Genomic DNA, 19,422 nt, shown 5'->3' on the forward strand with positions numbered 1-19,422 from the left:
CCGGAGGGGGCTCGGGCACGTCTCACTCGCGTGGTCAAATAAGTCTAATGTAAATTGTGAAAATTTGAAGAGTAACATGAAAAACGATTTTTTGGTTATCCTGCTCTCTCACTGTGGCCACCGGGCGAGCAGCTCGAACATGTGCAAACACACGCTGCGCACAAACAAAACAGGAACCAAAACTCCCTAAGAACTATTAAGAACTATTAGTTACGGGACCAGAGGTGCAGACCCACAGCTAGAGCTCAGCAGAAAGAGCGGGACATTGCCGCACTGTATTTTGAACAGTAATGCGCAGTAAAACGCGCCTTATGATACAGATACGGTATTTTGTGACCTCTAGGAGCACTGAGCTAGTGCCGCGGGAAGGCGCCGGGGGTGCACGGGGGATCGCTCCCTCCTCTCCTTTTGAGCCCGCCCTACTGCAGAGAGCGCGGCGATGCAGAGGCGACAGCTCCGGCAGCGAACCCGGCGCGGACTACAAGTACCGTGAGCCCCGTGTCAGGGGGGTGTGCGTTCCGTGAACACCCGCGCGGAGCCGCACTACAAGTCCCACAATGCCTCACGCCGCCTGGTGTCTCTGCACGGGTCCCGATTTAAATCCAGTGAGGAAAATGGCGGTGTGGGGCTGAGTGTGGGAGACGGAGATGTAGCTGGGCTTTGGCTCATTTCCCAGGTGAGTGGGGTTTGGACGCATGGAGGAAATGAGGGAACGAGCGGAGAGAGGGGAGTTCTAGTTCGCTTTCCTCTGCTTCCCTGGTGTGGGACGGCGACGGCGGAGGGAGAGCTGCCCCTTGCCGGGGAAGGGAGAAGCTTGGGGGTGGCCCTGAGGGGCGGCTCTTGTCTGTCTCTCGCTCCCCTCCTCAATATGAATGTGGCTCCCTGAGGGGAGGCGGAAGGGGACCGTCGATGGGCTGTGTGTGAGGAGAATTCCCAGGCCTGGAGATGAGATTTCCCGGGCAATGTGTCGCTGCCTTTACCTCTTTCCAGCTATTGTAAGTTCACTGGTGATTGAGTTTTGAAGGGGCATTCCTGCGGCATTGGCGGGGAATTGATGCGCGGACTGAAGGCTTCTCGTATCGCTGTGTGATGCATATCTAAGTATGGTGATTTGGGGTGGAGGCTCCTCGTAGAATACAAAGAGACCTGAGGTCTCTGGGGACTTGGCTTTAGAATCGTCTGACCCAGGGTTTCTCAGTCGGAGCAGAAGGCGGGGTGTGGGTGAAATAACTCGGTTAGAATGGCCCTCTCTGCCATTCATCAGGGCTTGTCCGGTACCGAGGCGGTTCCAAAGACCTTGAGACCGCATTCTCCTGGTCATCCTTATACCCTCGGTGAGTTTTAGACCTGACTTCACTTGTCTCCTTATCCCTGGTAATAAGAAAAAGGATGAAAAATCCTGCAACTGAAAGGTTCATTTTCGTGCCTCTTAACCATTTCTGCCTCGTAGTTGTAATGAAACTGTTGTTGAAGGTCGCACGCCACTGTAGGTGTTAGTGTTTCTGGGATATAAATAGGGTGATTATGAGTTAGAATTCAGCGTGAGGTTGAGATAATTCCCACAGTTCTCTTCCTTTGGTTCTAAAGTTGGTTCTGTTTGTGGTTTCTGCTCCTACTCCTAAGCACGGTCAAGTTACCCTTTGAAAGTGAAGCTTCTCTTTCAGACTCATTTGAATTCTCTGTATCTTCTTCCCGTTTTAGAAAGAAGTTACCAGAAAATGTTCTAACTGAAATGTCAGGACAAAACAAAACTAAATCTGAAAGTGTGAGGGATGGCAATATCTAGTATACAGTACCTGTAATCCAGTTAAAATGGATTCTTACAGTAAGCTTAAGATTCTATCATCACTACTATGAAAATAAATATTTTTTTATGGAATATTTCTATCTTAAATGTTCTGCTTCACATGAAACAAAATTGTATATTCTGAATATAAAATATAGCTTCATAGAAGCAGGTAGTATGTGAGTGAAAACTAGAGAATAAAAGCTTGGGTTTAGAGAAGAGAGACAAAATTGGGTGCTTTTTGGGGGGTTCAGGCTTTTTGTTTTGGTTTGGTTTTTTTACTTTTGTTTTATATACAAGATTGTGCATTATAGAATGCAGCAGTTATATTTGCAGTTAACTGCTGTTACAATGGGCTGTTCAACTGACTGTTGTAAAGAATTTCCTTCAATTCTGTTACTACTACTACATTTTTATTTTTTTTTAACTAATACCAGTGCATTTGATGGATCCACTGCTGACATGTGAAGATAGAAGCTGTGGGATATAGGAAGCAATAGACAAAATAAGCCCAGCGTTCAGCCTCACTTTAAGTACATCTCCTGTTTCCTGATTACAGTGTGTTGTTGCCAGTCTGATTTTATTTGGAAAATTACTTGGGTGCATTTTGGGCATTATACCGTAACGTATAGCTGAGACAAAATGCAGATTAGGAAGAAGATGCAGATCTATTTTATAATAGAACCTTAACATCATGGTGGGATTTTTTTATTAATAATGGACAAGAAATCGCAATCAAAAAGCCTTCAAGATTAATCCCTGTGGTACAGCTTCATAGAGAAGGTGGGGTGTGTTTTTATTTTTCAATAACGCTGGGAAAGAAAAGGTGTGTTGATTATGTTTGCCTGCAGAGTTAAACCATTTGTAGCATGTGAAAAGGTATTTGACACTACAGTCTGACACTACAGGCTGCTTCAGCTCCTGCATTTAAATGAGTCTCTCTTGAATAGGTGATCTTCAGTGACTGTATGATACAGGATCTTCTGCATTCCTTGTTCAAGCTTTTTGAGTATTTAGAAATATCTTAAATATTTCTGACTTGTTTTAATAATTAAAAAAAAAAAAGGAGGAGAGTGGGATGGGGGGATTAGTATAATTTATGCCAGGGATATAAGAGGGTGGTGAAGAATATCTAGCCTGAATGCTGGGGCAGCCTGCCTGTGCAGGTTTTTTAATTTGTTTTCCTCCCTTTCCCCCCAGCTAGATCTATTGATGTTTCTAGATGTGGGGTATTAGGAAAGAGGCAATTGTGAAACAATTTGACTGCTACCGATTTAAATCTGCCATGGAATGTAGTTCCACTCACTTTGATTTTTGTGTGTCACATTTAGTTGAGTGAAGGTGCAATTATTTTGTGCACCATATAAATGGGATGCATACTTCATATGGATCCTGTTACTAATACTTAATTGGTAACTTTTTAAATTCGCAGTTATCAATAAACTAATTTTTGAAAAGTGAAACAAAATTACCTTGTCTTCAATCTCATGAAGGATTTTTAGTCTTTTGTGTGCAGTGTGTCTAATAACAATCTCCTGCCTCTACTGAAACATCCCAAAGTAAACAGGTAATGAAACAGGGATTGGGTTGAGTGACTTTTGTTGCCATATCTTTTAAAGGAAGGGTTAAGTAAAAGATGGAGCAAAACAATTTACAGTGAAATACATATTCTTTCCAGTATTTTGGGGAAATGATTGTTCAGGACAGTCAGTCGAGAAAAGAGTTCTCTGTTCTGTGTAAATCTAAATCACAGATAGCATTCCTCTGGTTTTGCTTTGTGCATTCAATTTGTAATTCTAACCCTTTGCCAGTTGCCCTGTAGAGTATATTAACACCTTAACATTTCTGGGTTTTTTACATCACATTCTCTGGAGGCTAGTAAGTCACAGAAAGAGATAAACTGTGCTACTTGCTTTTTACTGCTATGTGCGTGTCTGAAGGAGTAGCAACTCATATAGTCTATGTGGATAAACTTTTTCTGAAACCTTTTAGACAGACATTAGGAGCATACACATGTGTGCGTGCGCGCATAAACAATCACTGTATGGAAATGCTACATTGTTTTTTCTGAATGTTATGGAAGAATTAGTAAAGGTTCAAAAATTAATTTCTTGTGTTAATAATGACAGCTTTAAATGGTTTTCCATTTTTGGCAGCTTACATCTTAAGGAGATGATTTCACACAAAAATTTTCAATTTCTTTGCCAGTGATCTGAATAGGCTTTTCAGACATCTTCCTCTATATCTTTTCTTTCCCCATAAAGGCTAGGCTAGAGAGGTTAGGTGGAAATAGGGAATTGTGACTTGGTTTGCTGTTCTTTTTGTGTTCGGTCCATCTTTGCTGCTGCCGTGAACTAAAACAGACATAAGCAGCATCTTCCATTATAGTACCCTCCTCGTTTTATCTTCTATGGCAGCCTTTTTGATGTTCAGAGTAGACATCTCTGGCTCAATGGGCTGGATGTCAGTCAGCATATGGCTTAACTTTCTTAGGTAGTAATGAAAGAATCCCCTCCTGATCGGTATTTCAAGTGTTTATCTAGTCATAGGTCCAAAGATAGCGCTAATAGCAACAAAAGCAAGAGTACTTTATCTTCAAACCATTGACTCGATTAAAATAGAGCAAAGCCAACATTTCCTGTTAACCTAGAGTATACATGTGATCCCTCCTTTTAAAGGAAGGCAGTTTCTCTAATTCACACAGAAAATTGAAAAAAGAAAACATCTTCCCTGGCTGAAGTAGCTTTCAAATACTTTCTATTACAACTGTAGGTTTTTTGTTGAACCCCCTAATCTTTGATGTACATTCAAGGCTGATGAATAAGATTTGTAGTGGTAAGGTATAGAACTAGTGCTAGCAAACTTGCCAGACTGAGATTGACTGTGTGAGAGACAATAAGCAGGTAACAGGGATGATGTGTGGGATTCAGGAACAATGGAAAATGAGTGCAAATTTGGGAAAGTTGAAGGACAGCAATCACTTGATAGGAATAGAATAGCTTGTATTGTCATCCACTGTAATTTCTGTTCAAAAGTACAGCTGCAAGGTAATTTTATCAACTGCTTTGTCTTCTCTTAACCATCAATCTCTCTGCAGCTGAACCTCAAGTGACCTCTGTCAAGATTACACAATACACAGTTTGATAATATTTCAGCTTGGCCAAGCAATTCTTTTGGTATATGAGCAAAATTTTTCCTTTCCCCCTCATCTTAGCTCTGCTTTATAGCGATGAAACTTTTGCTTTAAACTAAAGAGGAGGTCTAGATAGAAGTGGAAGGTTGTTTGGCAGTATATTTGAGGGAGCTTTTTTAAAAGCTAGCTCTATAAAAACAGTGGAAATTTCCAGGCTTCACAAAAGAAAACAAACAACAAGCAAACAAAAAAAAACCACACCCCAAAATCACACACGCAAAAACCAATAATCCAGAAACCAGCCAACCAAACAAACACTTTTAGGGTCAGGTTTAATAACTGCTTTGCAAGAAGAGAAATGTGGAAAGGAACCGCAGACATTCTGGATGTCAGCCTGAGAAATTTTCCACTGTTTTCTTTAATAACATGCAGCCATGCTTTTATTGCTGGAATTTCAGTTAGGAATCTTTTCCAGACTGAAACTTCAAGCTATTTGGTGAGCAAGTGCTTGCTGAAAATCAATTGTCTAGAAATAAATTCTCATGTGCAAGATTGTGCATAAACCATTCTCATGTTGGGTATCAACTACTGATTATATTACTTCAGTTTCTTCTTTTACAGTGTGTTAACTGTTTCTGTTTCTAAATGATCACTACTAGGTGACAAATACATCTTTTCTTGCTTCTGGAATTCTAGACCAACATTTCCAGTAAGGATTGTATGCTGCAAAGCTAGAAACCTTCATTATCCTATCTTTAATATCCAAAGGAAGAAAGACAATAGGAAACACATCTTTTGTAAAAGAGTTAAGTTTAAAGACTATTTAATGGTTATTTTTAAAAATTATTGTAGTTTCAGATACAATGGTGAAAATCGAACTGGAGGCATCTACAGGTTCAACCTCATTTGTCTACCTTACAGCTCTTTTCTCTGTAAGTTGCACTTATTTACTAAAAGCTACCTGACCTTTTTTCCAAGATGTAGAGGACTCTGTACTCAGAATGTATCTTGTCTTTCTGTCACTACAGATATTTATTGTTGACTTATGCTGTTTTGGGGTAGGGCCTAAAGAATCCTTCGTTTATTGGTTTGAAGTTTTTGTTTTCTTAAATGCCAAGGTGGGAGCTAAGCTACTGTATTATGTAAAAAGTAAGCAACATCACAACAAACTCTTGTCTTTCTAGTATTAATTGAAAATATAAAACCAGAACCCTTTACATGCATTTTAATGTAATTTTGTCTTCTTAAGGCAGCATAGTACGCTTCCAGAGCTCTCAAGCTAAGTCAGGGCCATTATGCTTCCTTTTGTGTTACCTCGCTTTGTTGGGTTGTTTTGGGGTTTTTTTTAATAATTATGTAAAAATTTCAACATCTGACTTCCTGACTGCTCTTAATCCTTTCTCACGTATTCAGTTACTGCTAATGAGAATGCTAATGACTAAAGTTAAAAGAAGAGTACGTTGTTGAACTTGACATGAACCTTAATATGTTTTCCACCTTATGTAAGGATCGTGTTGTGAATTGTTTAATTGGTTGCTTGCTGATTGAAAATACTGCTGTTGCTTTGTATTCCTTTTGGATATCTCATATAAATTTGTTACTTAACAAATTTGATATAAGGTTTAAGCTTGAGATGGGATTTCTAAGTCATAGTGAGACTTCTTCTTCCTGAAGGCAAAAATGCATTGCTGAAGACATAAGACAGCTGAAATGTGTTTATTATCAAAGCGTAAAACCAACTTACTTTGTTTATTTGGGCTTTGGATAAAGCTAGGGTGGCAGATGAGATATTTCACTATAGTGCTAGATTCTACAGCCTTACAGAAGTTCCAGTGTTCTTTGAGCTTGGTTTTACATTTATCTTTATTCTGCTTATTGCAAACTCTTTCATTGACTTAATTGGTAAGTTTGCTAAATACTTGATAGAGATAAGATTGATCTTTACTGAAACAATTCTGCACTGAGCAAAAGCTTAATGCGTGAAGATTTGGTCAACTTAAAGAAAAAAACTCAAATACTTCTTCTTGTTGTTCTGGTAGTAGTTTCTAGAGTGGTTTGCTTACCTCTGATATTTTATTCTTGTCCTCTACAAATGTAGATTCAGTAAACACAGATAGTAATTCCAGTCAGAGTGGTCACTGCAGAAGAAGCCATGGTGATTTAACAGAACTTTTTATTCAGGGTGACTGACTGGATAATATCCCTACCACTTGGTTTAGGAGACTTGTCCTTACTCTAGTAATGCTTTGGTTTTTATTCTTAGTGTTTTACGTAGGGAAGAAGAAGGTATGCTATAGCCAGTAGATCTTTGTTCGATTTTCCTCCACTCAGTAAAATAAAAAATATGCTTTTTCTTTCTAGGCATTCCTACTGGCTTCTGCTGTAGCAAACACTGTGCTAGGTAAGTTTTCTGTCACAACTACTTTTTCTCTGCATCAATTCTCATAAACTCTTGGTATTTAGGGAGTTAAAAAGGAAAAAATTACTTCACTTCCCTTAGAAGAATGAAGTTTTTTGGGGGTTTTTTTGGTTTTTTTTTTTTTTTTTTTTTTTGTTTTTTTTTTGTTTTTTTTTTAAATGTTCTATGTTAATATGGTATATAGTTTGCTGTCTTCCACCTCAACTTAAACTTGAGGAAATGCATGGTGTGACCTGGCCTTGGTATGTATCATGGTATCTATCACTCTATCACACTATCACTGTATCACACTATCTATCACTTTCTTAGGCTTTTGGGGAATACTTGGACCATTAAAGGATGCTCCTCCTAAGATGTGGGATATAGAATGCTAGTATCTTTCTTTGTATGTATCTGCCTTTGGTTTTTAATTCTCTCTATCATAGGTACTAGAGTTTTCTTCTTCCTGAGCTAATCGATAATTGTTTCGAGCAAAATATTCATGTTATTTTGAAAGACCGATGATGAAATAGGATTTCTTAGCTAGATCTGTTCTGGGCTCAGTGCAGATATAATGCGAATCACTGTTGGGTATTGTTTGTTTGAGGTTTGGTTGTAGCTTCTGGGTTAAGCCTTAATTTAGCCTTCAGTACTCGATTAGATGGATGTGTCAGCTTCTATACCTGTTGCTGGAGAGTAGTGAAACTGAAAGCTGGACATTCTATTCAGTGGGATTTTGGTCACAAGAGAGGAAGCACCTCCTTTGGAATAATCTCTTGTCTTAAATTCAACCACCATACTCTGCAGTTTAGCAGGTGCCCTGAAATAGAGTTCAGGTGCGCTGGCTTGGTTAGAATAAGGTAGGGTTAAAACAAAATGAAGAAAGTGAAAGTAGACAGTTGAAGACAAACTTTTGGAGAATGATCTCTTCCAAGGACAGAAGAATTTGTGGGGTTTTTTCAGATAGTTGTGCTCATCAGTTCCTAAGCCGTGTTTTGCAGATATATGACATTCTGAGGTAAATAGTATGAATTGGAGACAAGAGATAAATAACTTTTGGTCCTGACTGGATGCAGGCACTTGTCTGAGCACATTGTCTATCATAAATCTACTTTCAATAAAAAAAGATCACATCAATTTTATTCTTTAAGAGGATTAATGATATCAGGCTTAAGTTTTGTGTGCTCTTTTCTTGTGTTCCCTTCATGGTGTGGTGTGATTATCCTGTTACTGTTTGTACTCTGTTACTTACAGGCTTCATCTATATGAGTGTATAACAAGTTTTTGTACTGATGAAAACTCAGGAGTAGGTAAAGCATTGTAGCTTTTGGAACTTTCAGTGGACTGTTAGGTACACTAAAAAATGCTTACTGGACTTTGAAAAGAGAAGCTATTCTATGCCTAGAGACAATTAGTAGTAACTTTTCTTCTAAGGATTTTGACAGGGCTCAAGAATATAAACTGACTGCGGTGTTCCTAAAGGTAACTTCCCGTGCTGTGTGGGATGAACAGAACAGGTGGGATGAACCGTGCAGAGTCATTCACTGGATGAAGACAGTGTGGCATTTACTGATAAGAAAATGCGTTGTACTGATCACACTTCGTAGCCGATCTTCTCCAATTGCATGACATAAATGTGTGACCGTGTGCTCTTCATTTAGTTACTATGTTTTATTTGCTTATCAGATGCTAATATGACAACTTTTCAGTTGATGTGGCAGAATACTAACTTTGAAGGTCAAACAATGACTCTCCAGCTCAGGGTTTTGTTGAATGTTAGGTACAATTTATGTGGTCTACTGGTATGGGCACTGAAGAAAAAATGCACATAAGGAAAAAGTAAAAATAAAAAAACTTAAAGCTCTGTCCTGGCATTTCCACCAGTGCACTATATAAGAATACATAAAATTTGCTTCCTGATGATGTGAAACTGCACAACTGCTTAGCCATTTATCTATAAACAAGGAAGGAACTAGATCTGAAGACATTTTAAATGCTTTTGACATTTGAAGAGGAAGAGTATCATCCCATCTGGTTTTGGTAGTCATTGACCTCTTGTGCTAGTTTCCAGAATGGCTGCTAATCTTCCTAAAATTACTTGGAATTTCTATGCTAATGTTGATAGTGTCATTTTGGAGTGTCCTGCAGATAAACCTTAATGTTTTAGAAGTGCCATTTACCTAAAAAATTTCTTGAGTAAGACTGATTTTCTGCCTGCTTGAGGAATCCTTGGGAGCTTAAAGTGAGATTTGTTGATGAATGGCTTTTTAATGAAAATTAAAATCCTTTTCTTTAATAGAACTTTATAAAAACTAGAAGCATAAGGTTTTTATGTAAAGGAAAGTCCTTGTAAAGAATAGACGAGCTTGGACCAAAAAAAACAACCCACAAACAAAACCACCAAAAAACCCCCAAACAAAACAAAAACCAGAGAACACTGAGAGCTTTATTTAAATCATGTCATTTTTTACTCATAAATGGGAGGAAAAAAAGATCCATGATGGTAGGAATGAATGTTGTGGTCAGGATACTGTGTGTCCAGTAAAGATGGGACTGTTGATGTGTGTATGCAAAATTGTAATGTTACTTTCCTGTCTTAGTGGGCCATTGTTATAATGGTTTATCTCAGTATATTATGTACTACATCTCAGTTTATCTTTGGGCTGTAGTACATATTTCCCTGATGAAACTCATCGTGTAATTATGCTAGCATCGATCTAAACACCATGAGCAAAGTTATTGCTGGTTGATCAGGGTGTTGGTTCAGTCAAATATTAAAAGTCTCTAAGGGCAGGGATTCTGTAAGCTATCTGAAGGTAGTTCCTGTGTTCAATCACTGTTTATAAACTGGAATTTAACTTGCTGCGGGTAGTAAAGCTTGCCTATTGCCCTTTTCTCATAGTCCTTGGAGAAGAGTCTGTGACTCTCGAATCTCTAACACCTCTCTGGGTAGTACTGCTCTGTTTTATGTAGCATTGAGCAAAGACACCAACCTTTTTATTAATCCATCTTGCTTAATTTTTAGATAATGGAGCCCTTAAATCTAAGCTTTCATTTGACCAGAGACATACGCAATATCACTACAGCTTTTTTTGAGCAGTAAATTGTAGCAGATGCTCTGTGATAACCTGACTGTATTATGGAAAGATTAATTAACCTGATTGGGGGTGGGGGGGGGGGTGGTTTGGCACGGGGTGCAGTTTCTATTCTGTCCTTACTTTGCAATTCCACTGAAGATACTCTACTAAGCTCCATTTGCTAGGAATGAAATATAGTAAGGAATATGAAAAAGAAATAGAGGAAAGGAGATCCTAATTAATGGAGTGCTCAAATCTGTTGGGATAACATAGGTAGACAACTGATTTTGCTTCAAATATTGAATGGTAAGCATTTTTGTTGAACTAAATGAATATCTCTTGCAGCCAAAGGAAGTGTGCTTGTATATATTCAATCAGTTTTTAACTACAGCATTGAGCTTGAATCATTTCCGTATTTCAAGGGCAAATTTGGGTTTAGAAATGGCGACTTTGTATTAAGTAGCTGTACTTACTCCTTTCAATTAAATAAATCATATATAAGCGCTGATGCTATGCATGGAAAATTTGAACTATTTTGATTTCCTTTCTTCAGTAGCTTATTTTGGTTTTAGTCGTTTCTGATCTGGGAGTCTAGTCATGCCAAAAGCTTACTAACTTCATTAACAGACCTTTTATTATTATTAGGCCTCTAGTTATTATTAGATCAGCAAATATTTTTAAGATCTAATCTTAAAAACAAAGAGGATGTGTAAATTTAAAAAAATAATCTATTTTAGTAGCGCGATGGAAAAGGATACTAAGTAGAATTCTCAAAAGCATCCTTAAGACACCAGGCATTTAACTCCCCTTAAAGCCAGTTTGTGTGAGTCTGAGTACAATATGAAATCTGTAATGGATAGATGCCTTCCCCCCTACCCTCTCCTCACAGCACTCAAACACTTTTTCAGGATATGAATCTACATTTTTAAAAGTGTAATGTTTCCAGTGTAAAATAATATATTCCCTGACATTAATTCTGTAACTTAGTTCTTGTGCAAACATGAATAAATGTTCAAAGTACTACATCTGCCGACTAGCAAAACGGGTTAGTATATTTCTTTCATGCTCATGGGCCCACCCGTATTGATGGGTATAAATATATTCCAACAGTGAAGTTGGTGATTTAAATGTCAGTTTGAAGTCTGCTCTAAAATAACGTTCTTAATCAGAAGTTGTGATCTGTCATAATCAAGACAGTATATGTCAGCGTTGTTTACTCTGCATTGGAGAAAACCTGTGTGTTCTGATTTGATTGTCTCTGGAGCTTTCTGAGTACCTATGCTGGGCAAAGGCCATGTTAAGATACAGGTTCTCAACAGACATCTGATCTCTGTTTGAGACCATTATCTATTACTGTGTAGTAAATGGGAAGTGATTGCTGTGTTACTGCTTATTAGACTTTGTGTGGAATTGGCCCCCATCAGTTCACAGAGAAGACTACTAATAGTCTTATTTGTCTGTTGTATTGTCTGTGCAGTGCACTGTATCAGGAATCTGCTTACATTAAGAATGTGCAAGAAGGATTAAAGAAGTGTTGAGAGATGGAGCTGACAATACTGTTTGAAGGTTTGAAGGGTTTTTTTTAATGACCTGACATCCTTAGCACTTTCAGTGTAAGTTTTTGTATGTCTTTAAAAAGCTTAGGGAAAAAACAGTACAATTTGCCATAAGGAAATTTCTACTCTGTTTGCCAGCAAGGTAGTCATTGAGCAGGGTGCCGCCTTGGTCACTAAACTGACTGCGTCTTCTACATGGGCTACTTGCTGGAGGGCTGGGAAAGTGGGTTTTTAGCACTATTGGCTGAGACCTCCAGCTACCGCTTCAAATGAAATCTTGATTTAGGAGGGAGGTAAGGGCAGCCTTTGCTAAGCCGTTGATCCTGCTGCTGCCTCATGCTTTGTGGATGATGTGTATTGGGTGTGGCAGTATAACCTAGAAAAATGTCCCGGTTCAGTAGCTAATGTTCTGCCAGGCACTTTAATTGCATTGTAGCTGTCAGGTTTATAGAGAAGTTGCTCTTGGTCTTGGTAATATAATGATAAAGCATGTTCTGGTCTGTCAGCATGGAGGAGCTGTGCTGCAACAAAGCTAACTTGGTTAGATAAAATACTTGAAGATCTTGGCCACCGGTTTAAAACAAAACTGAGCGTGTTTGAGAACTTTGAATAAGGCATTTACCAGCTATACAGTTATCTTCATTGGAGCCAAAAGATAAAGTTCAGTTTGTTTAAACATTTGACCAGTTTCTCTTCCAAAGCTTTAACTTCTTGGACTGAATAAAAGGCTACACTTTGTTCAACAGAATTCTCCGTTCATTGCTTAAATATCTGAACCAAAAAGTAGTTCTGAGGGGTATGTCAGGGACAGGCATTAAAGAATTAGAATAGGCTGCAGCAACGGAAAATGTTAGGCATCCTTAAGCACAGATGTAGTTGTGCCTGCACAGACACTGATAGGCTGTAGTTTTTTCTCTATTTTAGGCAAAGATGCCTACCCAAAATGAGCAAGGTTCCTTTCTTTTTACTGTACCAATTTGTGAAATTTAAGTTTAATTCAGTAGATCATCCTAATTTTGGCCTGAAATGAAACATCTGTTGCAATCCTGGGTGTATCAAGGCCATTTTATTAAAGATGAAGTATATTAAGTTGAGGGTGTGTATGTCTATGGGTCTCCAGATGTCCTTGTTGGAAATGTCTGTTGATGTATGGTTTGAAATGTTTTTTCAGTAATAGATTACTTCCACCCTGCCAGTGTGGTGCTCCAAATTGTAGAAAAAGGAAAAATAATACTATTTCAGTTTGGTAGGGTATTACTTTCATGACCTGTTAGTTTTAACAGGGAAGGGAAAGCTACATCTAATTTGCCTGATGCATAATGCAGATGTGGCATGTTTTACAAACAGCTTATTTTAAAATATCTTTATAGGGTTTAAAATGTCTTTTCATGTTACAGGTGAACACGGTTTTCTTCTAATTGTTTTTGTAAGCTAGGTACAGTATTCAGAAACTGGAAAAATACATACTGTAGACTTCTGTAAAGAGCTTGCATGTTTTCCTAAAACGCATTTTTCCTGCATGACTTCAGAATAGGACACTGTGGATTGGGTGGGGCTGCACAGTCTCAGTAGGACTGAGACACGCTGTTAACTCAAGGGCAGTCTCTTAATATCTTCATGAGCTGCATGATAAAACATACACAGGAAAAAAAAAGGTACATTTTTTAGGAAATTGCATACAGTTTAGTAAAGGGTCCTCAGAATTAGTCATTTTTTGCAGGCTTGCTGGTGCATCATTGTGAATCTTGTTTGCTTGGAACAGTAATTATACAGACTCAGACTTTAATTATTAGGTTACTTACGTAGTGATGTAGTAAAAAATTCTAAATTCTACTCAACTTTTGTAATTGGTATATTTTTGGAGACAGTCAGTGCTAGCAATTGCCAGTATTGTCTTCCCATCCCCCAGCTATTGAGTCTAGCTTGCTTGCAGCTGCAGTAGTAGCCATCTTTCTTTCAGGAAGTGACCTTGGCTTGTATTAATCAAAATCAGAAAACACAGAAAAGGTTCTTGGTAGCATGCTGACTTGATATAAAGTTTTATAGTATCCGTTTTTTTGTACAATGAGGCCATCTTACAAAAAGGGAATTCATTTATGATATCTTACTGTAAAATAATTTCTCTAAAAAGATACTGTATTCAGAGAAGGCAAAACAGCAAAACCAAACTGCACTTTCTTCTGAGAGGAATGTATTGAGAGCTTTTTATAAAAGTAATTAAGTCAAATTGGTATTGGCAAAACTACCCTAATCTAGCTAAACTGTGAAAATATGGCATTATTTGATGGCATTTTCTGTGGTGTCCTTCCATTTTGAACTACAGTAGGAAAGCTTGGTAGTAGGGTATGAACTCAATCAGCTAAGATTTTATGATGTCTTCAACTTTCTGACTTTGTGTTTTAATCACTTCCTGCATCTTTTGTTAGCAGCTCTTGAGGCTTTAAACTTAAACTCGTAGTAGCTGCCTTAAGCTGCTGCTGTGCCTATTTGTGTAGATTAAGAAAGGAATCTACCTGTGTCAGTTCAAGAAATCACTGTTTGACCTTGCCCATGAGCTGGAAATTTGTTTTCTTCAGCTGCTCTGAAGTGGAGTGGCTGAGTATTCCTGAAGCAGGCTTTAAGAGGTTTTGCATGATTATCTTATTGCCTAAAACTCTTTTGTGAATTGAGTCACACAAGTATGATTTGCAAAAGTATGACATACATAAATTTGATTGGCAATGTTTTCAGCTAGCATAGCTTTTTGTAAGAGTCTTTATCCTTTTTCTGGACCTATGTAGATATCTGAGACCAGAGTATCTGTCACCATTACAAAGTGCACTGAAAGCCTTTAACGTTCTGGGTAAGGTAATTTACTGATTTTGAAACTGTATGCTGATGGAAAATTAGTAATAGCTGCCAACTGACTAATGTTTTTCCCCCTTAGGTTGTCGTGTGCCTTATCTTGTACAATCTCTCTTGGCTTCGGGGTTTGGAAAACTGAGTTGTATTTTCGCCGACATCCTTACCATATACTTTTTCTGTATGTCATTGGCATATTTAGTCATTTTACCTCTTTGCAGTATATTCAGATCCTTGTCATCCTTTCTGCACTGTGTTGGAGATCAGACTATGCCAACATACATGCCTCCAAATGTTTCCCAGTTTGACTGTCTCCTGGTTTGGAATGGTTAGTTCCATATATTTTACTCTGCAAATTAATGCAATGACTTGCCATTCTATTTGGTATCAAATCAGAGTTGTTAAAATCTCTAAGTAAGGCTACCCCTTTCTGCTGTGGTGAATCGTACTCTTTGGTTACAAAGCTAAAGACGTTGCCTGAACTATGTACTTTACATACTTCCCTTCATGCTCTCTAATATTACAGTGTCTGTCGCTGCACTGAACTGAGAACTCTATCCACATCTTCACAGGAGCTTTAGTCCTCTTTCCTTGCAAGACAAATAAAGAGGTGATAAATCTGTTTCTCTCTTTGCTTAAGTGTAGTTGGACATTGACTTTTTTCAAGTTCAAATGCCAATACACAATCATAGATTATGTAATTCAGATTTGCTGTCATCAACATTTTCTTCAATCTTCCAGAGAAAATCTGCTGTGTGGCAGCACTGGTTTTAATGTACCCCACTGTGGACTGATTCACCTGATTAATCTATAGTTCCTGAGGTGAAAACTGCATTGTTAGTAATGATACAGTGGAACAAGGAGCCTGTTCTGTTTTTGTGCTCTAGTTCTGTAATAACATAAGTGAAGATGCATCTTTACTTTTTCAGTGCTAAACCAAGACAATCTATTAGAAATCTCGTGTCCAGAGCATTTTTTACTTTTTTTGTAAAGTTTTTTGTTTTCCTTTGCTTTTGCTTGTTTTCCTTTGCAAGACTCTGAAGATCTGAGGATTTTTGTAGGCAAGAGCCATGAATACAATGTCCATCCTTCATGGAGTGGATGATGTCCTGTTTTGTAGTTGACATCTAGAGCCAGGTTATTATTACTGGTACTATGAGGACTGGACAGCAGTACTTGGGCTGCCCAGCCTTATGCCACAGCACAGTGGATTCCACATTTGATGTGAAGTTAAGTAAATGACTGCAGCTCTGGACTGCACATTCAGAATCTTTTCTGACAGTTTTGTGTTGGTGCTGTCCCTCCACTTTCTCAAGGTCGTTCCTGTTTGCCAGCACAAACAGGCAGCTCATAGCTGTAGCACCTCCAGAGTTAAGTGATGCTTTGATAATGCCTAGTAGCAGTTCTAGCCCTTTGCTTACTGCCATATTTTTCAGCTAAAGCAGGGGAAAGAGGCCCTACTTTTGCAGGTCTCAATTTCTGACTCACTGCCATACTGCTTCCGACGACTCCCCTTTCCTTTTATTTCCATGCTGAAAGCAATGCTCATTCCGGAGCAGCTGCACGTTGTTCTAATGCACGTTGTTCTGCTGCTCATTCGAAGGGAGGATAAGGCGAGGAGAGGCCCTTTCCCCTCGCTATCCGCTCCCCGGCGGGCCGGGCCGGGCCGCAAGGGGTTAAGGGCCGCTGCCGCCCACGGTTCTGTCTGGAGCCGCCGCTTGCTCATTGGTTGCGAAAAGGTGAAATTGAAACCACGGTAAACTTTTGACCCTTTGGCAGTTCTTGTGGAACGCCTTCCTCTTGCCAAGAGCAGAGGGCTTCTTTTCCACCCCCCTCCCCTTTTCCTGTATTTTTTTCTCTGTGATCGTGCTGTGCTGCATGCAGCCTCCCCGGCGGAGGGGGAGGACGAGAACAAGCGAGTAGTTTGGTTATGTGTCGCTAACGGCAGAGCTAGAATTTGCTTTAATGAACGGCTAGTACCAACTATCTTCTAAAAGTCCCATCCCTGAGGTACTAGGAGTCCATTCTTTCAGTTTCCAACATGTTTCTGTATAGCTGAAGAAAAAACAACCCAACTAAAAGCAACCTTGAAATTGATGCTTATGATCAGAGCTAATTAGAAAGTGGGGAAGGGAGGATAAGTCACCTGGTACATTGCTTAATAAACGTGTTGAGTTTTTTAAAAATTGAGGTGGTGTCTCCTTACTGAAATCCGATGTAGAAATGTCTCAGTATTACTGCTTAGTTCATACATCTGTGAATTAAATACATATTTACCTAACTAACTGCTTTTCTATTCTGCATCTTCCTTAAACAAGAAAACACCCAACACCTCAGTATGAGAGACAAGTAGTGCCAGCTGAACTTCACTTCCAAATTGTGAAGTGTCAGGGGCCCAGAGTAGCCAATGTTAGGAATTTTTATTTAGGGTGTGTGATGCCAGCAAATTCTGGACCTAATTAATGTGTGTGTCATTTTCATATTGTGTAGGTTTATCACAAACCCGAAATATCGGTGGCCAAGAAAATTCATCTTCCCTGTGTAGCTTTGCCAAACCAGACAAATAATAGCAGCATTGCAAGTATGAATACGAAATTTAATTATTTTACGTTTCTTTCCCCTTAAGTATGTGTCTTTCCACTGACAAAAGAATCACTGATGATTAATTTTCTGCGTAAGCTTCCATTTCCTCCCTCACTGGCTTGGAGGCACAGGTATCCGGGCGACCAGTTCTTGCTGGAACATTAAATTTACTGAATGTCAAGTGTCCCTTAATCAAGGAGTCACTCAGCATCTTCAAAACTCTTCCTCAACAAAGAAACCTGATGACTGACTACTTCAGTTTGTTGTTTTCACGCCTCTCCTGTCTTGTTCTTGGAAATAGTTTCATCGGATTTATACAGCGTGCTCGTTTTCCTAAGAGATTAAGCAGGGGAGGGACCCACGACTGCTGTGATTTGGACTCTAAAAATTCAGTTCTGTAAGCAGTTTAGTGGTTAAGAAGTGTTTCCTTTACAGCAGTGTTAATATGGTAGAATTGTGGCGGTTTGATGTGGGCTGGTCTTGTAGTGCTGCTGTTCTTGATGCAGCTTTTTCTGGGAATTGAGGGAGTCTCCAAAAGCATTACAACATCGAGGGAACAGTGATTATTAAATTATTTATAGCAGATCCTCTGCACCCTCGTGTGCAATTCTCCTTGCAACTGCAGAAGAAACTTGCACTTAGAGTGATCATTTGTAGCCTCCCCGTTTATTCCAGCTAGTGTGCCTAAGCAGAAGCTATTATATAGTATATTTTTTCCTGTTCCCTGTGATTCTTCGTTCTGTCCTCCCTGTGCCTGCTCTGCTGCTCATTGTCCTCGTGGCAGTTCACCTGCCTTCACGGTGGAGATGCAACAAAGTTGCACATCATGTTGCCTATCGCACTAAAACGGAATAAATGCTTTTCTAAAAGAGAGTCAGTAACAACCGTCAGAAATTAGGAATCACTTCTGAACCCTATTTCTGAAGCATCGTTTAATGTATCTTAGCCTTGTCCTGAACAGTTACATGATTGCATTGTGATAACATTGTGTGTACATGCCTTTTAGGGGTAAAAATCCATGAACTCTAAAATTTTTGCTGACCATGCCAGCAGTAGGATGGGAAATGGGCAAAAAAAGGTGGCACTGATACTGAAGCTACAGAAGCACAAATTTTGTTAGTCTTGTAAATCCTATAACCTCAAAGGACCCCACTGGAGGGAGTGTTTTTCAAGGCATTATCGAGAGCTAACTGCTGATAATGAAAATTGCTAGTATAACCATTTCGTGTAATGAGTGTGGCTGAAAATAAGAGTATCATGGATACTGTGAAGACATTTTGTGACCAAAGAGCGTTAAATGAGCACTCACAGACTGCAAATATGTGTTGGCCGTTCTATACTGCTTTATTCTGCGTGTTTATTCAGAATAGATCTTGATGTTGGTTTCATCTCCCCATATTCCACAATGGGGTCTTGCCAGCTACTTTACAGCTGCCATATTAGAATTTTCTGCCCCGCCAAGGTTTCTACATGGTGAATGAGAAATTTACAGAGAAGTTCATGCCACGGTGTTTTTATCTATTTTTCTCTATCTAGAGTAAGCAGTTTTCTAGCTAGAAAGCAGTTTTATATCTACTTTCTTCTAAGCAAAAGGATGGAAAGGTGATTTAGAGGAAATTCTAGAGCACAGCCTCTCAATTTGGAAAACTATTATGTTCAGTTGGTGGTGAAACTTACTACCTTCAGTGCCATGGTTTCATCGTGGGAAGCAGTAAGTGGCTTTTTCTTAGCTTCTTCCTCAATAGGTTTGCCTCAAAACCATCCTGTCCACATCCTTGTTGCTGCTTTTCAGTGATAGGTGAACTCTTGGTCTTCTGCAGCAATAATGACTTGTGTTTCTGGATTTCAAATGCTATTTCAAAGACCATGTTTATAGCAACAACTTATTGAAAGACATTTTTTTAAATGTTTTTTGATGTTTTTTTCTCTGCTCCAAAAGCTATGTAGGTGTAACAGCTATTGTCCAGAATTCACTTGAGAGGCAGCATCACTTTCTCGCTCTCGCTCGCTCTCTCTTGCTCTCACTCTGTTGTTATTACGATACAGTT

The 19,422-nt window shown here is 39.0% G+C and overlaps 1 protein-coding gene across 14 annotated transcripts in view; it reads left to right on the forward strand.

The window, feature by feature from the left end:
* The first annotated feature begins 572 nt into the window (after positions 1-572).
* NCOA3 (nuclear receptor coactivator 3) overlaps positions 573-19,422 on the forward strand; it is a 52,143-nt gene continuing 33,293 nt past the window's right edge. For 9 of the 14 annotated variants that reach the window (XM_056507731.1, XM_056507726.1, XM_056507728.1 and 6 more), the window contains exons 1-2: positions 573-676; positions 7,281-7,320. The gene's annotated coding sequence lies outside the window, so the exon portion shown is untranslated. Of the gene's footprint in view, positions 677-5,771; positions 5,852-7,280; positions 7,321-19,034; positions 19,086-19,422 lie in introns of all 14 variants that reach the window. The other 5 variants (XM_056507729.1, XM_056507727.1, XM_056507736.1 and 2 more) reach the window with 3 other exon arrangements.

Source organism: Oenanthe melanoleuca, chromosome 20 (assembly GCF_029582105.1).
Source record: "Oenanthe melanoleuca isolate GR-GAL-2019-014 chromosome 20, OMel1.0, whole genome shotgun sequence".
NCBI lineage: Eukaryota > Metazoa > Chordata > Aves > Passeriformes > Muscicapidae > Oenanthe > Oenanthe melanoleuca.